The sequence below is a fragment of the Arachis stenosperma genome, chromosome 6 (genome assembly GCF_014773155.1).
Source record: "Arachis stenosperma cultivar V10309 chromosome 6, arast.V10309.gnm1.PFL2, whole genome shotgun sequence".
Classification (NCBI taxonomy): domain Eukaryota; kingdom Viridiplantae; phylum Streptophyta; class Magnoliopsida; order Fabales; family Fabaceae; genus Arachis; species Arachis stenosperma.
Window position 1 is genome coordinate 86,016,745 of NC_080382.1, and position 11,182 is coordinate 86,027,926.

Consider the following 11,182-nt stretch of genomic DNA (forward strand, 5'->3'; position numbering starts at 1 on the left):
GCTGGCTGTGAAGCCATGTCTAATCTTATTGGACCGAGGTTTCAACCTATCATCACAAGAGCTTGTTGATTTCTATCAATCTTGCTGTTGGAGCAATGATCTGCTGAGGCTTGGCTGGCTATTGGCCATGTCTAGTGTTTTGGACGGAGCTTTCTTTGAAAGCTTGGTTGGTTGTGAAGCCATGTCTAATTCCTAGACCGGAGTCTTAGACTAGCATTGCATGATTCCTGGAATTCTCATTAAGAATTCTGAACCTTTATTTTCTTTTTTCATATAATTTTCGAAAAGCATAAAAAATTACAAATCAAAAACCAAAAAAATATTTTATGTTTCTTGTTTGAGTCTAGTGTCTTATTTTAAGTTTGGTGTCTTGCATGCATTGTTTATTTTGATCTTGGTTCTATTTTCAAGTCAATAATACAGGGAACTGAAGATTCAGAACATGCAGCAGAGGAATTACACAGAAAAGCTGGGCGTTCAAAACGCCCAGTGAATAAGGAAAATTGGCGTTTAAACGCCAGCCAGGATACCTGGTTGGGCGTTTAACGCCCAAAAGGGTAGCATTTTGGGCGTTAAACGCCAGAATGTGCACCATTCTGGGCGTTTAACGCCAAGATGGCACAAGAGGAATTTTTTGTTTTAATGCAAATTTTTTTCAAGTTTTTCAAAGTTTTTCAAATCAATCTTTTTCAAATCATATCTTTTCAATCAAATCTTTTTCAAAATCAATTTCTTTCCATTTTCAAAAATACTTGCTATCAATTAATGATTTGATTCAACATTTCAAGTAAGTTGCCTTTTCTGTTGAGAAAGGTTTAATGTTTGAATCATATCTTTTCTTGTTAGGCAAGTCATTAATTTTTAAAAATCAAATCTTTTTAAATTGTTTTTCAAGTCATATCTTTTAAATCATATCTTTTTAATCACATATTTTTCAAAATAGTTTTCAATCATATCTTTTTTATTTCTAATTTCAAAATCTTTTTCAAAAATCACTTGATTTCTTTTCCACTTTTGGTTTTCGAAAATTAATTAATGTTTTTCAAAATGTTTTTTTTTAAATCTTTTTAAATTATATTTTCGAAAAACTCTTCCTCTCTTCTCACATCCTTCTATTTATGGAGTACCACTCCTCCTCAATGCACAATTCGAACGCTATCCGACTAAGTTCGAATTCTTCTCCCTCTTCCTTCTATTTTTCTATTCCTCTGACACCTCAAGGAATCTCTATACTGTGACATAGAGGATTCCATATTTTCTTGTTCTCTTCTCTTTCATATGAGAGCAGGAGCAAAGACAAAGGCATTCTTGTTGAGGCTGATCCTGAACCTGAAAGGACCTTGAAGCGAAAGCTAAGAGAAGCTAAAGCACAACTCTCTGTAGAGGACCTAACAGAAATCTTCAAAGAAGAAGAACCTATGGCAGCCGAAAACAACAACAATGTCAACAATGCAAGGAAGGTGCTGGGTGACTTTACTGCACCTACTCCCAACTTCTATGGGAGAAGCATCTCTATCCCTGCCATTGGAGCAAACAACTTTGAGCTTAAGCCTCAATTAGTTTCTCTAATGCAACAGAATTGCAAGTTCCATGGACTTCCATTGGAAGATCCTCATCAGTTTTTAGCTGAGTTCTTGCAAATCTGTGACACTGTCAAGACTGATGGGGTTAACCCTGAGGTCTACAGACTTATGCTATTCCCTTTTGCTGTAAGAGACAGAGCTAGAATATGGTTGGACTTACAACCTAAAGACAACCTGAACTCTTGGGAAAAGCTAGTCAATGCCTTCTTGGCAAAGTTCTTTCCACCTCAAAAATTGAGTAAGCTTAGAGTGGAAGTCCAAACCTTCAGACAGAAGGAAGGAGAATCCCTCAATGAAGCTTGGGAGAGATACAAACAATTGATCAGAAAGTGTCCCTCTGATATGCTTTCTAAATGGAACATCATAGGTATTTTCTATGATGGTCTGTCTGAACTGTCCAAGATGTCTTTGGATAGCTCTGTTGGAGGATCTCTTCATCTGAAGAAGACGCCTGCAGAAGCTCAAGAACTAATTGAAATGGTTGCAAATAACCAATTCATGTACACTTCTGAAAGGAATCCTGTGAACAATGGGACAAATCAGAAGAAAGGAGTTCTTGAGATTGATACTCTGAATGCCATATTGGCTCAGAACAAAATATTGACTCAGCAAGTCAATTTGATTTCTCAAGGTCTGTCTGGAATGCAAAATGCACCAAGCAGTACTAAACATGCTTCATCTGAAGACGAAGCTTATGATCCTGAGAACCCTTTAATGGAAAAGGTGAATTACCTGGGAGAACCCTATGGAAACACCTATAATTCTTCATGGAGAAATCATCCAAATTTCACATGGAAGGATCAACAGAAACCTCAACAAGGTTTCAACAACAATAATGGTGGAAGAAACAGGTTTAGCAATGGCAAACCTTTTCCATCATCTTCTCAGCAACAGACAGAGAATTCTAAGCAGAACTACTCTGACTTAACAACCATGGTCTCTGATCTAATCAAAACCACTCAAAGTTTCATGAATGAAACAAGGTCCTCCATTAGAAACTTGGAGGCACAAGTGGGACAGCTGAGCAGAAATTACTGAACTCCCTCCTAGTACTCTTCCAAGCAATACAGAAGAAATCCAAAAGGAGAGTGCAAGGCCATCACATGGCCGAATTTGGAGAGGAGGAAGAGGCAGTGACGCCACTGAGGAAGACCTCAATGGACGTCCACTGGCCTCCAATGATTTCCCTAATGAGGAACCATGGAATCTGAGGCTCAAAATGAGACCATAGAGATTCCATTGGATTTACTTCTGCCATTCATGAGCTCTGATGAGTATTCTTCCTCTGAAGAGGATGAGTATGTCACTGAAAAGCAAGTTGCTAAATACCTTGGAGCAATCATGAAGCTAAATGACAAGTTATTTGGTAATGAGACTTGGGAGGATGAACCTCCTTTGCTCACCAAAGAAATAGATGACTTGTCTAGGCAGAAATTACCTCAAAAGAGACAAGATCCTGGGAAGTTCTCAATTCCTTGCGCCATAGGCACCATGACCTTCAAGAAGGCCTTGTGTGACCTAGGGTCAAGTGTAAACCTCATGCCTCTCTATGTAATGGAGAAGCTAGGGATCTTTGAGGTACAAGCTGCAAGAATCTCATTAGAGATGGCAGACAATTCAAGAAAACAAGCTTATGGACTTGTAGAGGATGTTTTGGTAAAGATTGAAGACCATTACATCCCTGCTGATTTTATAATCCTAGAGACTGGGAAGTGCATGGATGAATCTATCATCCTTGGCAGACCCTTCCTAGCCACAGCAAAGGCTGTGATTGATGTTGACAGAGGAGAATTGATCATTCAAGTGAATGAAGAATCCTTTGTGTTTAAGGCTCAAGGATATCCCTCTGTAACCATGGAGAGGAAGCATGAAGAGCTTCTCTCAAAACAGAGTCAAACAGAGCCCCCACAGTCAAACTCTAAGTTTGGTGTTGGGAGGCCACAACCAAATTCTAAGTTTGGTGTTGAACCCCCACATTCAAACTCTAAGTTTGGTGTTGGGAGGTTCCAACATTGCTCTGAGCATTTGTGAGGCTCCATGAGAGCCCACTGTCAAGCTACTAACATTAAAGAAGCGCTTGTTGGGAGGCAACCCAATGTTATATTTTATCTAATTTCCTTTGTTATTTTATATTTTCTGTAGTTTGATGATCATGAGAAGTCACAAAATCAATTGAAAAAGCAAAAATAGAATGAAAAATAGAAAGAAAAATAGCACACCCTAGAGGAGAACTTACTGGCTTTTAAATGCCAGTAAGGCTAGCAGATGGGCGTTTAACGCCCAGTCTGGCACCATTCTGGGCGTTTAACGCCAGAAAGGGGCACCAGACTGGCGTTAAACGCCAGAAAAGGGCAAGAAGCTGGCGTTAAACGCCAGAAATGGGCACCAGCCCAGCGTTTAACGCCAAAATTGGCTCAGAATGCATTTTTGCACGCCACCTGGTGCAGGGATGACTTTTCCTTGACAACTCAAGATCTGTGGACCCCACAGGATCCCCACCTACCCCACCACCCTCTCTCTTCTTCTTCACCCATTCACCAATCACCTCTACCACTCTTCCCCAAAAACCCCTCACCTATCAAATCCCACTATTCTCTTCACCACTCACATCCATCTTTCATAAAACCCCACCTACCTCACTATTCAAATTCAAACCACTTTCCCTCCCAAACCCACCCTTACATGACCGAAACCTACCCCTCTCTTCACCCTATATAAACCCATCTTCACTCCCTCATTTTCCCACACCCTAAACACTACTTCTCCCCCTTTGGCCGAAACATAAGCCTCCTCCTTCTCCTCTATTTCTTCTCTTCTCTTCTTTCTTCTTTTCCTCGAGGACGAGCAAACCTTTTAAGTTTGGTGTGGTAAAAGCATTGATTTTTGTTTTTCAATAACCATTTATGGCATCTAAGGCCGGAGAAACCTCTAGAAAGAGGAAAGGGAAGGCAAAAGCTTCCACCTCCGTGTCATGGGAGATGGAGAGATTCATCTCAAGGGTGCATCAAGACCACTTCTATGAAGTTGTGGCCTTGAAGAAAGTGATTCCCCGAGGTCCCTTTCAAACTCAAAAAGAGTGAATATCCGGAGATCTGACATGAGATTCGAAGAAGAGGTTGGGAAGTTCTTACCAAACCCATTCAACAAGTCAGAATCTTGATGGTTCAAGAGTTCTATGCCAATGCATGGATCACCAAAAACCATGATCAAAGTGTGAACCCGGACCCAAAGAATTGGCTTACTATGGTTCGGGGGAAATACTTAGATTTTAGTCCGGAAAATGTAAGGTTGGCATTCAACTTGCCCATGATGCAAGGAGATAAACACCCTTACACTAGAAGGGTCAACTTTGATCAAAGGTTGGACCAAGTCCTCACAAGTCATTTATGAAGAGGGCGCCCAATGGAAGAGAGATTCAAGAGGGAAGCCGGTTCAATTGAGAAGGCATGACCTCAAGCCTGTGGCTAGGGGATGGTTGGAGTTTATCCAACGCTCAATCATTCCCACTAGCAACCGATCCGAAGTTACTCTAGACCGGGCCATCATGATTCATAGCATCATTATTGGAGAAGAAGTAGAAGTTCATGAGGTTATAGCCCAAGAACTCTATAAGGTGGCGGACAAGTCCTCTACCTTGGCAAGGTTAGCCTTTCCTCATCTCATTTGTCACCTCTGTTACTCAGTTGGAGTGGACATAGAAGGAGACATCCTCATTGATGAGGACAAGCCCATCACTAAGAAAAGGATGGAGCAAACAAGAGACCCCTCTCATCATGAAATCCCTGAGATGCCTCAAGGGATGCACATTCCTCCACAAAACTATTGGGAGCAAATCAACACCTCCCTAGGAGAATTGAGTTCCAACAGGACAACTAAGGTGGAGCACCAAGAACATTCCATCATCCTCCATGAAATTAGAGAAGATCAAGAATCATGAGAGAGGAGCAACAAAGGCAAGGAAGAGACATTGAGGAGCTCAAGCACTCCATAAGACCTTCAAGAGGAAGAACAAGTCGCCATCACTAAGGTGGACCCGTTCTTTAATCTCCTTGTTCTTTATTTTTCTGTTTTTCGAAAATTAATGCTTATGTTTGTCCATGTTTGTGTCTTATGATCATTAGTGTCTTAGTGTCTATGCCTTAAAGTTATGAATGTCCTATGAATCCATCACCTTTCTTAAATGAAAAAAGTTCTTAATTGAAAAAGAGAAGAATTGCATGAATTTCAGATTTTATAACAGATTAATTATTTTGATGTGGTGGCAATACTTTTGTTTTCTGAATGTATGCTTAAACAGTGCATATGTCTTTTGAATTTGTGGTTCATGAATGTTAAAGTTGTTGGCTCTTGAAAGAATGATGAAAAAGGAGACATGTTACTGAGGATCTGAAAAATCATAAAAATGATTCTTGAAGCAAGAAAAAGCAGTGAATACAAAAAAAACGAAAAAAAGAAGGGAGAAAGAGAAAAAGAAGAAAAAGAAAGAAATAAAGTTGTGATCCAAGGCAAAAGAGTGTGCTTAAGAACCCTGGACACCTCTAATTGGGACTCTAGCAAAGCTGAGTCACAATCTGAAAAGGTTCACCCAATTATGTGTCTGTGGCATGTATGTATCCGGTGGTAATACTGGAAGACAGAGTGCTTTGGGCCATGGCCAAGACTCATAAAGTAGCTGTGTTCAAGAATCATCATACTTAACTAGGAGAATCAATAACACTATCTGGATTCTGAGTTCCTAAAGAAGCCAATCATTCTAAATTTCAAAGGATAAAGAGAGATGCCAAAACTGTTCAGAGGCAAAAAGCTAAAAGCCCCGCTCATCTAATTAATACTAATCTTCATAGATGTTTTTGTAGTTCATTGCATATTCTCTTCTTTTTATCTTATTTGATTTTCAGTTGCTTGGGGACAAGCAACAATTTAAGTTTGGTGTTGTGATGAGCGGATAATTTGTACGCTTTTTGGCATTGTTTTTAGTATGTTTTTAGTATATTTTAGTTGGTTTTTAGTATATTTTTATTAGTTTTTAGTTAAAATTCACTTTTCTGGACTTTACTATGAGTTTGTGTGTTTTTCTGTGATTTCAGGTATTTTCTGGCTGAAATTGAGGGACCTGAGCAAAAATCTGATTCAGAGACTGAAAAGGACTGCAGATGCTGTTGGATTCTGACCTCCCTGCACTCGAAGTGAATTTTCTGGAGCTACAAAAGCCCAATTGGCGCGCACTCAACGGCGTTAGAAAGTAGACATCCTGGGCTTTCCAGCAATATATGATAGTCCATACTTTGCCCAAGATTTGATGGCCCAAACCGGCGTTCAAATTCACCTTCAGAATTCCTAGCGTTAAACGCCGGAACTGGCACCAAAGTGGGAGTTAAACGCCCAAACTGGCACAAAAGCTGGCGTTTAACTCCAAGAAGAGTCTCTACACGAAAATGCTTCATTGCTCAGCCCAAGCACACACCAAGTGGGCCCGGAGGTGGATTTTTATGTCATTTTCTCATCTTTGTAATTCTTAAGCTACTAATTCCCTATAAATAGGACCTTTTACTATTGTATTGGACATCTTGGTAGCTATCTTTAGTCTCATGCTATCTTAGATCATGGGGCTGGCCTCACGGCCATGCCTAGACCTTGTTCTTATGTATTTTCAACGGTGGAGTTTCTACACACCATAGATTAAGGTGTGGAGCTCAGCTGTACCTCGAGTATTAATGCAATTACTATTATTCTTCTATTCAATTCAGCTTGTTCTTGTTCCAAGATATCACTTGTTCTTCAACTTGATGAATGTGATGATTTGTGTCACTCATCATCATTCTCACCTATGAACGTGTGACTGACAACCACCTCCGTTCTACTTTAGATTGGGTGAATATCTCTTGGATTTCTGATACATGACGCATGGTTTCTGCTCGCCTGACAAACGAGCGCTTGCCTGACAACCGAGCCATCCATTCCGTGAGATCAGAGTCTTCGTGGTATAAGCCAGAATTGATGGCGGCATTCAAGAGAATCCGGAAGGTCTAAACCTTGTCTGTGGTATTCTGAGTAGGATTCAATGATTGAATGACTGTGACGAGCTTCAAACTCGCGATTGTGGGGCGTTAGTGACAGACGCAAAAGAATCACTGGATTCTATTCCGACTTGATCGAGAACCGACAGCTGGATAGCCGTGCCGTGACAGGGTGCGTTGAACATTTCCACTGAGAGGATGGGAGGTAGCCACTGAAAACGGTGAAACCCTTGCATACAGCTTGCCATGGAAAGGAGTAAGAAGGATTGGATGAAGACAGTAGGAAAGCAGAGAGACGGAAGGGACAAAGCAGCTTCATACGCTTATCTGAAGTTCTCACCAATGAATTGCATAAGTATCTCTATCTTTATCTTTATGTTTTATTCATCATCTATACCCAATTGAGTCTGCCTGACTAAGATTTACAAGGTGACCATAGCTTGCTTCATACCAACAATCTCTGTGGGATCGACCCTTACTCGCGTAAGGTTTATTACTTGGACGACCCAGTACACTTGCTGGTTAGTAGTGCGAAGTTGTGATAAAGAGTTGAGATTGCAATTGTGCGTACCATGTTGATGGCGCCATTGATGATCACAATTTCGTGCACCAAGTTTTTGGCGCCGTTGCTGGGGATTGTTGAGTTTGGACAACTGACGGTTCATCTTGTTGCTTAGATTAGGTACTTTATTTTTTCAGAATTTCTTTAATAATGAATTCTAGAGTTTCATGATGATCTGTTGAAGTCTGGCTGGCTGTGAAGCCATGTCTAATCTTATTGGACCGAGGTTTCAACCTATCATCACAAGAACTTGTTGATTTTTATCAATCTTGCTGTTGGAGCAATGATCTGCTGAGGCTTGGCTGGCCATTGGCCATGTCTAGTGTTTTGGACCGGAGCTTTCTTTGAAAGCTTGGCTGGCTGTGAAGCCATGTCTAATTCCTGGACCGGAGTCTTAGACTAGCATTGCAATGATTCTTGGAATTCTCATTAAGAATTCTGAAACCTTTATTTTCTTTTTTTTCATATAATTTTCGAAAAAGCACAAAAAAATTACAAAATCATAAAAACCAAAAAAAATATTTTATGTTTCTTGTTTGAGTCTAGTGTCTTATTTTAAGTTTGGTGTCTTGCATGCATTGTTTATTTGATCTTGGTTCTATTTTCAAGTCAATAATACAGGGAACTGAAGATTCAGTACATGCAGCAGAGGAATTACACAGAAAAAGCTGGGCGTTCAAAACGCCCAGTGAAGAAGGAAAACTGGCGTTTAAACGCCAGCCAGGATACTTGGTTGGGCGTTTAACGCCCAAAAGGGTAGCATTTTGGGCGTTTAACGCCAGGATGGCACAAGAGGGAAGATTTTGTTTTTAATGCAATTTTTTTTCAAGTTTTCAAAGTTTTTCAAAATCAAATCTTTTTTAAATCATATCTTTTTAATCACATCTTTTTCAAAATAGTTTTCAATCATATCTTTTTGATTTCTAATTTCAAAATTTTTTCAAAAATCACTTGATTTCTTTTCCATTTTTGGTTTTCGAAAATTAATTAATGTTTTTCAAAATGTTTTTTTTAAATCTTTTTAAATTATTTTCGAAAAACTCTTCCTCTCTTCTCACATCCTTCTATTTATGGAGTACCACTCCTCCTCAATGCACAATTCGAACGCTATCCGACTAAGTTCAAATTCTTCTCCCTCTTCCTTCTATTTTTCTATTCCTCTGACACCTCAAGGAATCTCTATACTGTGACATAGAGGATTCCATATTTTCTTGTTCTCTTCTCTTTCATATGAGCAGGAGCAAAGACAAAGGCATTCTTGTTGAGGCTGATCCTGAACCTGAAAGGACCTTGAAGCGAAAGCTAAGAGAAGCTAAGGCACAACTCTCTGTAGAAGACCTAACAGAAATCTTCAAAGAAGAAGAACCTATGGCAGCCAAAAACAACAACAATGTCAACAATGCAAGGAAGGTGCTGGGTGACTTTACTGCACCTACTCCCGACTTCTATGGGAGAAGCATCTCTATCCCTGCCATTGGAGCAAACAACTTTGAGCTTAAGCCTCAATTAGTTTCTCTAATGCAACAGAATTGCAAGTTCCATGGACTTCCATTGGAAGATCCTCATCAGTTTTTAGGTGAGTTCTTGCAAATCTGTGACACTGTCAAAACTAATGGGGTTGACCCTGAGGTCTACAGACTTATGCTATTTCCTTTTGCTGTAAGAGACAGAGCTAGAATATGGTTGGACTTACAACCTAAAGACAGCCTGAACTCTTGGGAAAAGCTAGTCAATGCCTTCTTGGCAAAGTTCTTTCCACCTCAAAAATTGAGTAAGCTTAGAGTGGAAGTCCAAATCTTCAGACAGAACGAAGGAGAATCCCTCTATGAAGCTTGGGAGAGATACAAATAATTGATCAGAAAGTGTCCCTCTAATATGCTTTCTGAATGGAGCATCATAGGTATTTTCTATGATGGTCTGTCCAAACTGTCCAAGATGTCTTTGGATAGCTCTGCTGGAGGATCTCTTCATCTGAAGAAGACACCTACAAAAGCTCAAGAACCAATTGAAATGGTTGCAAATAACCAATTCATGTACACTTCTGAAAGGAATCCTGTGAACAATGGGACAAATCAGAAGAAAGGAGTTCTTGAGATTGATACTCTGAATGCCATATTGGCTGAGAATAAAATATTGACTCAGCAAGTCAATTTGATTTCTCAAAGTCTGTCTGGAATGCAAAATGCACCAAGCAGTACTAAAGATGCTTCATCTGAAGAAGAAGCTTATGATCCTGAGAACCCTTCAATGGAAGAGGTGAATTACCTGGGAGAACCCTATGGAAACACCTATAATTCTTCATGAAGAAATCATCCAAATTTCACATGGAAGGATCAACAGAAACCTCAACAAGGTTTCAACAACAATAATGGTGGAAGAAACAGGTTTAGCAATGGCAAACCTTTTCCATCATCTTCTTAGTAACAGACAGAGAATTCTAAGCAGAACCACTTTGACTTAGCAACCATAGTCTCTGATCTAATCAAAACCACTCAAAGTTTTATGAATGAAACAAGGTCCTCCATTAGAAACATGGAGGCACAAGTGGGACAGCTGAGCAAGAAAATTACTGAACTCCCTCCTAGTACTCTTCCAAGCAATACAGAAGAAAATCCAAAAGGAGAGTGCAAGGCCATCAACATGGCCGAATTTGGAGAGGAGGAAGAGGCAGTGAACGCCACTGAGGAAGACCTCAATGGACGTCCACTGGCCTCCAATGAGTTCCCTAATGAGGAACCATGGGAATCTGAGGCTCAAAATGAGACCATAGAGATTCCATTGGATTTACTTCTGCCATTCATGAGCTCTGATGAGTATTCTTCCTCTGAAAAGGATGAGTATGTCACTGAAGAGCAAGTTGCTAAATACCTTGGAGCAATCATGAAGCTAAATGACTTTGGTAATGAGACTTGGGAGGTTGAACCTCCTTTGCTCACCAAAGAAATGGATGACTTATCTAGGCAGAAATTACCTCAAAAGAGATAAGATCCTGGAAAGTTCTCAATTCCTTGCGCCATAGG

At 40.0% G+C, this 11,182-nt stretch overlaps 2 non-coding genes across 2 annotated transcripts; both read right to left on the bottom strand.

Annotated features, from left to right (window-relative positions):
- Positions 1 to 1,823: 1,823 nt before the first annotated feature.
- LOC130938214 (small nucleolar RNA R71) lies at positions 1,824 to 1,931 on the bottom strand. The gene has a single exon (XR_009069388.1). It is a non-coding gene; the product is annotated as a small nucleolar RNA R71 (small nucleolar RNA).
- Positions 1,932 to 9,935: 8,004 nt separating this feature from the next.
- On the bottom strand, positions 9,936 to 10,043 carry LOC130937441 (small nucleolar RNA R71). Its single transcript, XR_009068661.1, has one exon. It is a non-coding gene; the product is annotated as a small nucleolar RNA R71 (small nucleolar RNA).
- Between the last annotated feature and the right edge of the window lie 1,139 nt (positions 10,044 to 11,182).